The sequence below is a fragment of the Notamacropus eugenii genome, chromosome 3 (genome assembly GCF_028372415.1).
Source record: "Notamacropus eugenii isolate mMacEug1 chromosome 3, mMacEug1.pri_v2, whole genome shotgun sequence".
NCBI classification, from domain to species: domain Eukaryota; kingdom Metazoa; phylum Chordata; class Mammalia; order Diprotodontia; family Macropodidae; genus Notamacropus; species Notamacropus eugenii.
This window is the reverse complement of record NC_092874.1, coordinates 96,575,166-96,588,773: the sequence shown is the minus strand read 5'-3', so window position 1 is coordinate 96,588,773 and position 13,608 is coordinate 96,575,166. Positions and strand designations below refer to the sequence as shown.

Genomic DNA, 13,608 nt, shown 5'->3' with positions numbered 1-13,608 from the left:
CCCCCCAAAAAAAAAAACAAATTTTAAATATTGATTTTTTTTCCATTTTGAAACAAACAATTCTACCAGGAACAGAGTTATCAATCTTGCTCATGGTATTTTTGGCATCCAAGTGCAAGAGAGCACAAAGATAAAGTTCACTGATATAAACGTCCTTTATTTGTGTCCAGAAATTACATGAATTGCATCAATATCGTATTAAATGGGGAACTATGTTTGATAAAGAGGGGATACCAGAGGTGTTTTCTCAAGAGTATGAAAATTGGTGTGATTTAGGGGAACTTTTAGTCTCTCTCTTGGGCTAGCTGCAGATATGTATTCAACCTATACACAGATGCATTCTGGCTTCTGTACGTGACAATCGGTCAACTCATTAAGCTGAGATTGTTTCTGTCTCCGGATTTTGCCCTTTCCATGTGGTCCTGGCTTTCTAGCAGGTCTTGGTAACTGACCCTCCAAAACACTTGGACTCAAACTCTCTCCTGCCCAGTCGGGTGTTTCCTGTTGCACTTTTGCCATTCCCTGTTCTCACCACAAGGCCACCACCACCATGTGCCTGTTTTTGAGGGGTGTTAGGAGATGGTGTTTCTTAGAATTACATAACTGCAAATGCCACCCATCCTCTGGGGCATGAAATGGAATAACTGTTATTGCTTGTTGGAAAACACATGCCTGCATTACACACATACATAGCATTTATGCCCAGTTCTATTAATAATTGAGGCCCTTTTCTCCATTTTAAGATCTTGGTGTGATGTGGAGGTTTATTCTCCCCTTCCCTAAAGAATCTGAATTCCTATTTCATAGAGAGAATTCCAAAAGGGAAAAGCTATCATCACTTCTGAATGCTTTGTGCAGATAGAAGTACGTATTTTTCCACTTTATTTTCCTTTTCTCTTTTTTTTTTTTTTTTTGCAGCATGAGTAATATAGATATATGCTTTGCTTGCCTTCTAATGCATCTTTTCAATAAGTTGTGCAAGAGATAGATCATGGAGGGAGAGCTATTGGAACTTAAAATGATAGAATTTAAGAAGATACAAATATAATTAGGAAATATTCAACAAAATAAACGAAATATAAAAACAAAGTTTATTTCTCAACCCCTCTAGAGTCTGAGCCCTTCACATGTAGATAGAATCCCAGACAAAACACAAACATGAGCACCTCTGTAAATTTCTGATTCATCACTTGTCAGAACAACCCAAAGCCTTTCTCCAATCACTTGACAGATAATTGGCAAGTTTGCTTTAGGGATTGTCTGTTAGTTTGTGCTATTGCCTCTGAAACCAGCCAAGAAGGTCTCTCCAACTTGTCCAATTAACTTCATTGATGAGTGTCCATCTTGGCTTAGATGACCTACATCACCTGACATCACAGATAAGTTTCTCTATAGCTCCCTTGTCAGCCAATCTTGAATAAATGAGGGATTTTTTTCAGCTCCATATTCTCTTCCCCTAAAACAATCAAGACCCACACCTGGAAATTGAGGTAGCAGCTAACACTTTGGTCCTCATCATCACTATCCTAGAATCTCCCCACTCCCGCCCACCAAATTAGGCTACTCTAGTAGAGGTCAGAGAAGGGACTTGTCATACACAATAAAGAGAAACTGAAAAGTCATTTTTGGAACCTCCCTACTACCCCAGATCAGACAGAGATTTGAAGCATCCCATCATCACACCCCTATCTACAAACCTCCTGGGCCTTGGGAAGCTATATAGAAGTAACTTTTAATAAATCATTTTTTTGAACATATAAATCTTGTGGCTGGATTTCCTTTACAGTGTCCTAGGGTAGACACTTGAGTTACCACATAATCACAGACTGGGAGGCACATTTACCACCAAATGAGGGAAATGAAACAGGGTACCTGTAGGGTACCCTGAATAAGTCTTTTTCCTTTAAATTAATAAGAAAAGAAAAAACAACTTCCTCAAACTCAGGAATCCCTTGTTCGAAATTGTTGCCAGTGAGAAGCGTTCCTTGAGGTCTCCCTCTGTCTCCCCAGTTGGCATTTTATACATATGTCCACCTAAGCCCAACAACTATCTAGTACCTGTGATCATAAATGTGAAATTCCACATCCCCTTTCTTAACTCACCTCAAGTAAGTGAAGGTGACTTTCCAGTCCTATAATGCTCATCCTCTTCTACCTATGGCAGTACTCAAAAGTCTAAATATATAGATCTGCAAGTAACAGTAGTAAATAGCACCTTTTCTCCCATTAGTGACCATCCTGTGACATTCTGGCCATGGTGTTGTCTTGGTCTGGGATAGATGATACAATGAATTGAGTCTTCTCAGTGGAATCACTGACCTTGGCAAACATTGTAAATGATTCTGCCAATTGTATCACTTTTCTCCTTGTCTCTCTGTCCTCCAGCCATGAGGAATATGTCCCTTGCTCACATTCAGGACTGAATGATGCTGGATTCCATAGCCACCATTTCCAATCTACTAAGTAGGGTTCCTCCTGCAAGTGGGTGAGTGCAAACACCAGGACGAATCTGTGGGGAGAGTCTAGTGCTGCATTGTCCACCACATTCTGGTCAGCTATGACTGGCACCTCTTTCAGAAGGGTAAGGTAGGAATTTACCATCCTCATCTCCTGGAGCTTCTGATCTAGGAACTCTGAGGGCCTCCTAGTGCTGAATGGGGACTGGCTTTCCCTAAAGTATTGGTTAGCTCATCATCAGAGGTAAGACCTTGGCTATTTCCTTCTGTAACAACTGTCTGTGCTGCTTATTTAGCTCTTGGAATAGCCTGACCTTTTCCCTGGTTGCAGAAAAGACTGAGAGCTCTGGTGTCTCCAGCATGTCATGACACCTCTTGTCACACTCAGATAACTTCTCCACAGTGTTCTGGGCATCCCACATCACACTAATGCTGATCCCTCGGGGAGTTCAGCTTCTCTAGAGCATAGAGCCAGACTAGGAGGGGCACCCCACAGCCCCTAAGCAGCTTCAGAAGGGAGGCATAGACTTTTACTGCCTCTTCATGTGTCATGGTATTGGTACCAAGAACAAAATCCCCATAAAACTTACACTTGAATTCCTTAGCTGATTTTATCACACTGTCCTCTCCCTGTAATCTTTTTGCTGCATGGGCAGTCTTCTCTGCCTCAGCCTTCAATGTTGCTTCTATATCCTTGACATTTTGATTGGTGGAAACTTTCTGATCAAAACCCAAGAAAGCCTGGGCCCCACAGAGCACTGCAGTGATCACATTGGTGGCTGTTCCATCATTAAACACCTCATGATAAGAAATATTTTGATATTTCAAGTGGTTCATATATAGTCATACTTCTTTTGGCATATCTTGGTGTCACATAAATACTTGGTAGAGCCACCTATTTCAACCCCCCAGGATACTTACTTTCAGCTCAACAAGGATGTTCGGGACATGGACTTTTCATCAACAGAGTCAGAAGTGATGATGTCAAAGTCAGTCTTATATTGATTTGTGCTTACACTTCTCTCAAGGGAACTCTGGAATTTCATGGAAAACTCTGGAAAACAATGTTCCTAGGAGTTTCTCTTTTTGGATCTCTTTCAGGAGGTGATTGGTGGATTCCTTGAATACTTATTTTGCCCTCTGGTTCTAGAATATCAGGGCAGTTTTCCTTGATAATTTCATGAAAGATGATGTCTAGGCTCTTTTTTTGATCATGGCTTTCAGGTAGTCCCATAAATTTTAAATTGTCTCTCCTGGATCTATTTTCCAGGTCAGATGTTTTTCCAATGAGATATTTCACATGATCTTCCATTTTTTCATTCTTTTGGTTTTATTTTGTGATTTCTTGGTTTCTCATAAAGTCATTAGCCTCCATCTGTTCCATTCTAATTTTTAAAGAGCGATTTTCTTCAGTGAGATTTTGAACCTCCTTTTCCATTTGGCTAATTCTGCTTTTGAAAGCATTCTTCTCCTCATTGGCTTTTTGAACCTCTTTTGCCAGTTGAGTTAGCCTATTTTTCAAGGTGTTATTTTCTTCAGCATTTTTTGGGGTCTCCTTTAGCAAGGTGTTGACCAGCTTTTCATGCTTTTCTTGCATCTCTTTCATTTCTCTTTCCAGTTTTTCCTCCACCTCTGTAACTTGATTTTCAAAATCCTTTTTGAGCTCTTCCATGGCCTGAGCCCATTGAATATTTATTCTGGATGTTTGGGATACAGAAGCCTTGATTTCTATGTCTTTCCCTGATGGTAAGCATTGTTCTTCCTCATCAGAAAGGATGGGAGGAGATATCTGTTCACCAAGAAAGTAACAGGTATCTTCCAGAGTTCCCTGGTCAAGGAGAAAATATTGCAAGCAGCTAGAAAGAAACAATTCAAGTATTGTGGAAATACAATCAGGATAACACAAGACCTTGCAGCTTCTACATTAGGGGATGAAAGGGTGTGGAATATGATATTCCAGAAGTCAAAGGAACTAGGACTAAAACCAAGAATCACCTACTCAACAAAACTTCAGGGGAAAAAAATGGTCTTTCAATGAAATCAAGGACTTTCAAGCATTCTTGATGAGAAGACCAGAGCTGAAAAGGTAAACAGCAAAGAGAAATCATAAGGGAATTACTAAAGTTGAACTGTTTACATTCCTACATGGAAGACAATATTTGTAATTTTTTCAGTATCTGGGTAGTTGGTGGGATAACACACTCACACATACACACACACACAGCACAAGGTCAATTGAATAGGATGGGATCCTATCTTTAAAAAAAAGAAATTAAGCGGTGAGAGAGAGAAATATATTGGGAGGAGAAGGGGAGAAATGGAATGGGGCAAATTATCTCTCATAAAGGAGGCAAGTAAAAGACTTTTCGGTGGAGGGAAAAAGTGAGGAGGTGAGAGAAAAAACACGAAGCTTACTCTCATCACATTTGACTAAAGGAAGGAATAAAATGCACACTCATTTTGGTATGAAAAATCTATCTTACAATACAGGAAAGTAGGGGAGAAGGGGATAAGCAGGTTCCGGGGGATGATGGAAGGGAAGGCAGTGGGAGGAGGGAGCAATTAGAAGTAAACACTCTTGGGGAGGTACAGGATCAAAAGAGAGAATAGAAGAAATGGGGGGCAGGATACAATGGAGGGAAATATAGTTGGTCTTACACAACACGACTATTATGGAAGTCTGTGACTGATGGCCTGTGTCCCCACACGGCTTGGTGATGTGGTGAAGAAGAAACACACGGGAGGTGGGAAAAGAAAGACCAACTCTGTTTATTGATCTGAGGGTCAAGGTATTTATAGACAGAAACTGCAAGCCTACATGACATTCTGCTTCTCTCCTGCCCTACTGATTAAATCAGTCTTATCTTAAAGACTGTGAGCCTAGAGGGCATCTATTTTACATATCCCTTGTTTTCTGTAATTCTCTTGTTTGTCTCACAGAGGCAGCAATATCTGGGAGAGTCATTCTGGATGATAATGAGCACAGTCTCAAGGAACAGTTTCCCAAATTGTTCTTGTCAACCGCACTCCACCCCGGCCCTCAACAATTCTCCCTTTCTTTTGTTATAAGGGGAGATAAGTCACTTGGGTTTGAAGAGAGAGAAGGCAACTATGAATAGGTGGCCATACAGAGAAACAAAGGGATACAGGTAATGTAGATATGAGCTAATTGAACATGGATGCAAACGGATTTGTATTAGCAACATAATCCCAAATCAGCTTGCAGTTTCCTGGGGGTCAAGATTTCCCTTGGAGGCCTGATCTATAAATCATGTATAGTGTTATTATAATGGACAGGAGTAATACAAATATAAAATGAACATAGTCACATCTTATGAACAATCTTGTTTCAAAAACTTCAACTTTGTTTCCCACCACCACAACAGTTTCCCTTAAAGTATCTATTAAATTGTATGTATGGATAAACCAATTGATACAGAGGAAGCCAATGCTGCCACAATGCTTATAATCCCTGAAATAATGCAACTTATACATCTTTTCTGTCTTACTTTCAACATTAACTGATTAAAAGTTTGGTCAGATACAGACAGATCCCAGCCTTTACTTTTGATAGGCATTAAAGCAAACCTAGGACACATAATTATAGATATAATGCTAGTGTTAGCTCTATGAAAACCAAAGTATTCAGTGATAGTACAAATAAGGCATGTTATTTCCCAATCATAAAAGCAAAAATTCTATCTATATCAATTTGTTTCCCAAAAACCTTAGACCCATATGCTACCATAATTACCTCCTCTATCTTCCTTCTCCATTTCACCACCCGTAACCCGAAGTGAATTATGTACAAAAAGTCCATCTATCTTCCTCTCAATCAATTCCTTCTGCTGCAGTGGTCAGCTGGAGGGTGCCCAGAAGCAGAATGAGTGTGTTCATTGTCCTGTCAGTCACACGACCGGTTCGTTGGGTTCTTGGCTTCTTTTTCTTTCTTCTTTTCCTCATTCCTTATCTTCTCCAATGTATGGCAGAAGTCGGATGTTTCTTTCTGGTTTCCAGACCATTTCTTCACTATTTCCTGTAGAAATACAAGCATATTACCCCCATGTTAACACAGGGCTTGTCTTTGTGTTGTTCCATTTCACCTTCACTTTTTTCCAGTCAGTGAGGTGTGTTTTGCCTTTTTGAAATTTTTGAGCAGCCATAAGCCTCTCTCTATCTGGTGTCAGGTATACAACACCATGTCAACTCTTCTCCTTATTTTTTTGCTTTCTCCCCCTTTCTTTTGTTTTTGGAGGAGAGTTTTTATGTCATGATTGTGACATTCTATAGTGGCTTGACCAGTAGGATTATATGGGAGCCAGTTCTATGCTATATTCTTTATGACAGAGAGAACTTAGTAAAGGCTTTACTAGTTTAAATTGGACCATTATCTGTGTGTAGAGTTGCAAAACACCTGAACAGATGATTGATAACAAATTTTGTTGATTCTCCACTCAGAGGGTGGCAATGGTATGACCTGAATATGTGTGTATTTATTCCTTCCAAATTTTGGGACACGTATGACATCCATTTGCCGTATTTCAAGAGGATTGCATCCTCTAAGATTGACGGATGTATTTGATAGAGCTGGCAAAAATGGAATGCAATGTGGACAAGACTTTACTACAATGCTTCTTGCTTGCTCTCTAATAATATGAAATTGCCCGTGAAGCATAGAAGCTGACTGATGAAACTGGTTGTAGGAATGCTGTGCTTCTAAAACCGTCAGTGTGAGCAAGTTGTCTGCTTGTCTATTTCCCTCTAAAATAGGCCCTGGCAGTTGTGTATGGGATGGGATCCAAGATCTTTTGCAGTAAGGGATGAAGGTCTCAGCTTCTGAAATTGCTTCCTGCTGAGATTGGATGTAGAGCTGTCCCTGTCTCGATGGGTCCTATTTAAGGGACACATAGCCTGAGCAGTTATCTGGAAGTTGATGGCTTGCACACTGGAAAAGACAAACCTGGCGTGGAGGTTAGACAAAGACCAAACAGGCATTAAAAGGAGTATAAAAAAAGACAATTTCCCTGGCATAATAGATAAAGAATGCCAGTCTAGGCCAAGGGCAACAGATTTGAATATGAAAGGCCAGATTAAGTGGGAAGATTCAGGAAGACCTGGCTACAAATTTGAGTATGAAAAGCCAGGTTAAGTGGCAAGATTACCATAGACAAGATAGCTCACAAGTTACCACTCTTTACTAGCAAAACTGTATTGTGTTAAACAAAAGAGATTTCAGACTTGAACCTTACAATTGAATAGATGTACACCCTTGTATCATAGGCTAGTTCTCCTTCTCTGATTACATTTACTCTGGAAGAAAAACTTTTAGAAATTAAGCTGTTATTAAGTTCAAACACTAATTTTAACTTTTGCTTAGGCCATGGAATGACGACAAATTCAGATTAAAAGAGCAAGATCTTTTCTGCTTTATAGATCATTACATGTTAATTTATGAATGCATTGTCTTGAAAATAAAAATTTAGTAGGCTTTACAAGAGATTGTTTTAAAATATTTCTTCTAAAAGTGTTTTCTTTTGTTTTAAAACAGTTTAAAATTTGTCCTGATGTTAACAGTGAGTGAGATGAGGAGATTGTGAAGATTTTCCATAATAAAAATATGGGGAATATTGGATTTTCTAAATAAAATTTCCCTTCCATAAGGCCTCTCTCCTTGGATACCTGAGTTTCAGGTATCCAGGGCTTGTGGATGGTCAGTTGATGTCCCCCCACCTTTACCAGCTACCAGCTTTCTTTGTGAAAGTGCTGTGGGCTGTAGCTGAAACTTGGAAATTACTCAAATCTCTCCATTGTTTGTTGTACTGTTGCCACATCAACACTACCAGTTCTTGCTTCTCCCCCTCCCCCCCTTTTCTAAAGTCACATCAGCAGTTAAGTTAGATATTAGATGAGGTAATTGTATTGGGATAGGTGAAGATTTCCCGGGGTTTGCCTAGTTTTTCATGCTTAGCTTGTGAGCCCACCTCCCAGCCAATGGAGAGGTGGGACAGTGGGGAGGTGGGATTCTCTGCATTAGGGTATAAAAATTGTGCTTCAGTTTCTGTAAGTTGCCTCCTTCCATCAGGTTCCTCCAACCTGGTGGAGGGACATCCCTTTCTCGAGAATTGTAATAAATCTTTTTCTTTCTGTTCTTATTGAGAAGCCTCTTCATTTGTTTAAGATTTTGAGTAAGGGTCTTTTTATCCCACACAACAGTCGCTATACTTTTATAAAGAAAATAGTTGAAAACCTTCAAAATGATAGTTCTCTTTTTACTTTGAAACAAATAAACCTTTAAAATTAAAATCCATTAAGGCTTAGGTGGTATGAAAATGTCCTTAAGTGATATGAATGCCCAAAGTATTACAGCAAAACAAATTCTTAATTATCACAGAATTCCTAGATAACACAAAAAGCTTTAGTCAAAAAGGTGCACCATATACTCTCACGTTGATAACAGTAACAGACTGATTACAGAAAAACACTACTGCTTATAAAATTCTTTTAAACAATGGGGACATCTTAGGTGAGTCTTAAGTAGTTTACTTAGATTGCTGAACATGAATTTCAGATAAAAATAATATTATATTTCCCAGTAAGATTACACAAAAGGGGCTCACATGTTTTGTTGGTCACTTATTATTGATCACAGAATTTGCTATAGAAAGAGAAAACAGGGACACGTGACACAGCAAATACAACAGAATAAAAAATCCTTGACTTTGTTTGAATTCAGATAAGAGTAAAATTCTCCAATTATGTAGTATCTGTTTCATAGCCAGACTCAGGAATAGTCAGGTGAGAAATATTCCCTTTGAATAGCTTGTGGTCGTTCTCTCAGATACTGATTTAATGCAAACAACTATACTCAAATTCAAACTCAGAACAAAAATATTTATGGTCTTACATGTCTTTTGCCTTAAACAGCAAAATTCACTCATCAGCTCAGAGCCACATAGTCATTTCTATTCTCATGAAGTTTCAGTAAGCAATAAAGATTTACCAGTACACATATGCATAAGGGAATCCCATTAAGATCTTTCCTTTTCAAGTTTAAAGCTTGTCCAGATGTAAAAGTCAATTGCCAAAAATCCTCTCCATATAGTACAACTTCTGAGCAAGTCCTATTCATTATTTATAATTTGCATAAGCCAATCAAGTTTCTTTCTTAGGACTGATGACTGTACCTACAGGAATGGTTTCCTAGGGGCCTTAGCAATTTTACAAAATAAAGGAGATTGGTACCTCACCCATGCCTGCCAACCCCCAAACATACAGAAGGACTGTTCTGAATGGGCAGATCTAAGTAAAGTTTTTATTCAATTCCTTTCTTTCTAAATACAGTAATCAATGAACAATTTTAGGTTTAGCATTAAAAGAGTAATTCCAAATAACTTAAATGAACAATCTTACAACTTTTAAAATGATAGCCAAATGGTTTTAACTGAAACTTCTTTAGTAGGCAAAGGTGAAAATACCTGGTTTTCTAAATGAAAGTAACAGAAACCAAAACATTATAAGGTTAGCAGGACTGATAAAATTTAAAATAACATAACTGGTTTTATACAATTTTCCCAACATCTTTTAGCTTCAACAAAATTCAGATTAGATATTTGTTTCCCTAACACTGTTTCTGGATTGCAGGGGTTACTCAATTTTTTTACAATACAAAACTATAACACTTTAAAAGTACAATAGTACCACAAATAGTGAACCTTAGGTGTCATTAATTACATTTCCAAACCATCACATGTAAATATTAATAGAAGACTGGGCTTACTAAATGTAGGGGCTGGTTGGCTTGTGATCTCATACTTCTGTGGCCCAACCCCTACTCTCAGGGAAAGTAAATTAAATTCCCTACTATTCTTTAGCATTCTCTTCCCTTGACCTAATTTGGGATGATAAGAGTTACAATTCACTATAGTCCTACCTGGATGATGAGTTGGGACTGCAGGGCAAAAAAAAAAATCTTAATGCTTCTAACCTTTACTCAAGTAAATTTTATTTCTGTGTCCATTCCTTAAGAACTTCTTTGAAAGAGAGGGCCTAGACTTCTGGACAACTATCCAGTGGCTCCAAGTTCCCTCTGTTCTACTGGAGAGTTCAAAAGCTTTATCTCTGCTGAGGTGTCTTTTTCAGATGTATGTATTTTTCCAATTTGCCTTAGTGACAAATAATATAACAAATCCTGATCTGTTTTAAACATCCAATTAGGAGTGACATGTTTCATTTAAAATATGACCAGAATAACTACTTTTTGGTTATTTCCCATTATACCAAAACTTCTCTTTTAGGTGAGGCATGAGATAATGAAAATGCTAATCAGCCTGCCTCTCTGATATGAGGGAAAAAGCTTCCCTGATTTCTTCTTGTCTTTCTCTCCACCTTCACAACCTGGGCAGGGTTAGAAGGTAGCAAGAGAGAGAGAATTTTACCACCAACTTTCCAAAACTTTTATGCTTTCCTTAAAACTGTACATGCATTATTTCCTTGTATACCTTATCTGAAACTGCCTTTAGCAATATAAGATTAGTTTCTCTCTTTCTCCCATACTCCTCCCTGATGCTGCAGTCATCAGAGAGAAGGGACAAGGGGGAAGGAAAGAGAAAACATGGGAAAGAGCTTAACACACAAACATACTCACACAGAACGTAGAAACAGAATACGTATATAGACAATAAGAAAGAATTCAAAAAACTGAGAAAAGATTGTCAGAAATCCTCTGCACAAATTAGACCTATGACTTGATTTCTTTTACTTTGTTCCAAACATACTTTGTGAAATTCAAATTTCCACATTAAGTAATCTCCTTCAAGAGTGGTTTGATCTAAATTACACCAATCAGTGGGGCAAAGGGCTATCTGAGAAATGCTGTCTAGAAGAGACTGAATGTAAGGATTACTTGGTCCATAGTTGATTGCCCCTTGCATTAATTCCTTTAAAAATTTAAAATCCAGAAGGGTGACTTCTCTTGCAACTCCTCCTGGGTTAATGGGATCTGGGGTTTCTGGAAGAGTATAGAATGGCAGCAGTTCTGTGGGAGCCGAGGGTTCCAGGGGTGCTGAGGCTTCCTCTGACCAGGAATCCACCTCTTCTTCCCCTTCCTCCTTCTCCACAACCACCTCTATCTGAGTGTTTCTGCTCTTAAAAAGTATCTGACCCATTGTTAACCTCTTGTGAACAGAATCCACCTTTTGATTCTGTTAACACAGTAAGCTCTCCCCGTAAGCTTGTAATCGCTGAGATTTTACTGAGCCTATGAGAACCTCGAACAAAGTGAAATGCCCCCGCAGGGGTTCTTCAAGTCTTCCCCTTACCTTAAGTTGCCTTGTCACAACTCAAAGTTCCTTTCCAGGGGGTCACCATCACCAAAAAACAAGTCCCTTTCCTGGATCATGTCCCTGCTCAGGCTCCAGATGTAGCAGATGGCCTGCATCCCCACATGGCTCGGTGATGTGGTGAAGAAGAAAGACACGGGAGGCGGAAGAAGAGAGACACAGGAGGCAGGAGAAGAAAGACCAACTCTGTTTATTGATCTGAGTGTCAAGGTATTTTTAGACAGAAAGTGCAAGTCTACATGACATTCTGCTTGTCTCCTGCCCTACTGATTTAATCAGTCTTATTTTAAAGACTGTGAGCCTAGAGGGCATCTATTTTACATATCCCTTGTTTTCTGTAATTTTCTTGTTTGTCTCACAGAGACAGCAACATCTGGGGGGTATGGAGAGCCATTCTGGATGATAATGAACACAGTCTCAAAGAACAGTTTCCCCAAAGGTCTATCCTGATCTTGTCAACCGCACTCTACCCTGGTCCTCAACAGAAGTCGTTTGCAAAACTACTCAGATATGGCCTGTATTGAATTGCTTGCCTTCCCAAAGGGGATGGGTGGGGAGGGAGGAAGGAGGAGAAGTTGGAACTCAATGTTTTGTTGAGTATTGCTCTTGCATACAACTAGGAAATAAGAAATACAGGTAATGGGGTATAGAAAGTTATCTTGCCCTACAGGACAAAAGAGAAGATGGGGGTAAGGAAAGGGAGGGATGTTAGAAGGGAGGGCAGATTGGTGATAGGGGTAATTAGAATGCTTGATGTTTTGGGGTGGGGGGAGGGGAGAAATGGGGAGAAAATTTGGAACCTAAAATTTTGTGGAAATGAATGTTGAAAACTTAAATAAATAAATTTAAATACAAAAAAAAAAAAACAAAACAACTCACACCTGAATTCCTTAGTTGAATTTTTCTGCCTGTCTTCCCTTTTCATCTTTGCCTCTACTTTTCCTGATATTAGGGGAATCTTCTTTATTTTACTCTTCAAATATCTTCTATATATTGTGTATATAGATATATTACATATAAAAATATATATTATACATAATAATAATATTATACATATATACTCTTCTATATCCTTCACATTTTCATTGGTGCAAACTTTCTAATCAAACACAAAGAAAGCCTGGGTCCCACAGAGCATTGCAGACCATGTGGGAGGGTAAGCAATATTCTGATATCCCAGGTGGTTCATCATGAGGTGGGAAAACCATGGAGTTCTACTGTACCTGAGGGTGACCTGAGCTTGCTGTAGGGATGACTTGGTGTCATATAAATACTTGGCAGAGCCTACTATTTCCACCAGCCCCCAAGGATACTTGATTTTGGCTCTGCAGGGATATTAATGGCAGTGGTCCTCTCAACAACAGAGTCAGAGGTGATGATGTCAAAGTCAGATTTGCATTGTTTTCCTTTGATTAAATTTCTCTCAAGGGTCTTCCTGTCCTATAAATTGATGCCTAGAATGGTACTGAGACATCAGGGAGTAAATGACAGATTGCAGAGGGACCACATCCTGTCACTTTAGGGTGTCCTTTCCAGCAGGGAGAGCTGGGCCTGGGAAGCAGTTTGTGGAAGGAGGGTAGGCAGGGCAAGAGGCCCAGATGGCAGAGGTGGAGAAAATCTCGCTCTCTGACCCTGAAAGAACTTACCTAGGCTTCTGCAACTCCCTGGATCCCCTTAGCCTTCTATGACTGATAGGAGAACCCCGTACTAATCTTCTCCCTTCTCTGAACCCCTGAATCTGGATCCTCACTCTTCCCATCCCACAGTCTCAATACTGATCTCCCTCCTCTGTTCCCTCCATAGGTATGGAAGCC

At 39.3% G+C, this 13,608-nt stretch overlaps 1 pseudogene; it reads right to left on the bottom strand.

The window, feature by feature from the left end:
- Positions 1-983: 983 nt before the first annotated feature.
- Positions 984-4,288, bottom strand: LOC140533036 (stonustoxin subunit beta-like; annotated as a pseudogene).
- Between the last annotated feature and the right edge of the window lie 9,320 nt (positions 4,289-13,608).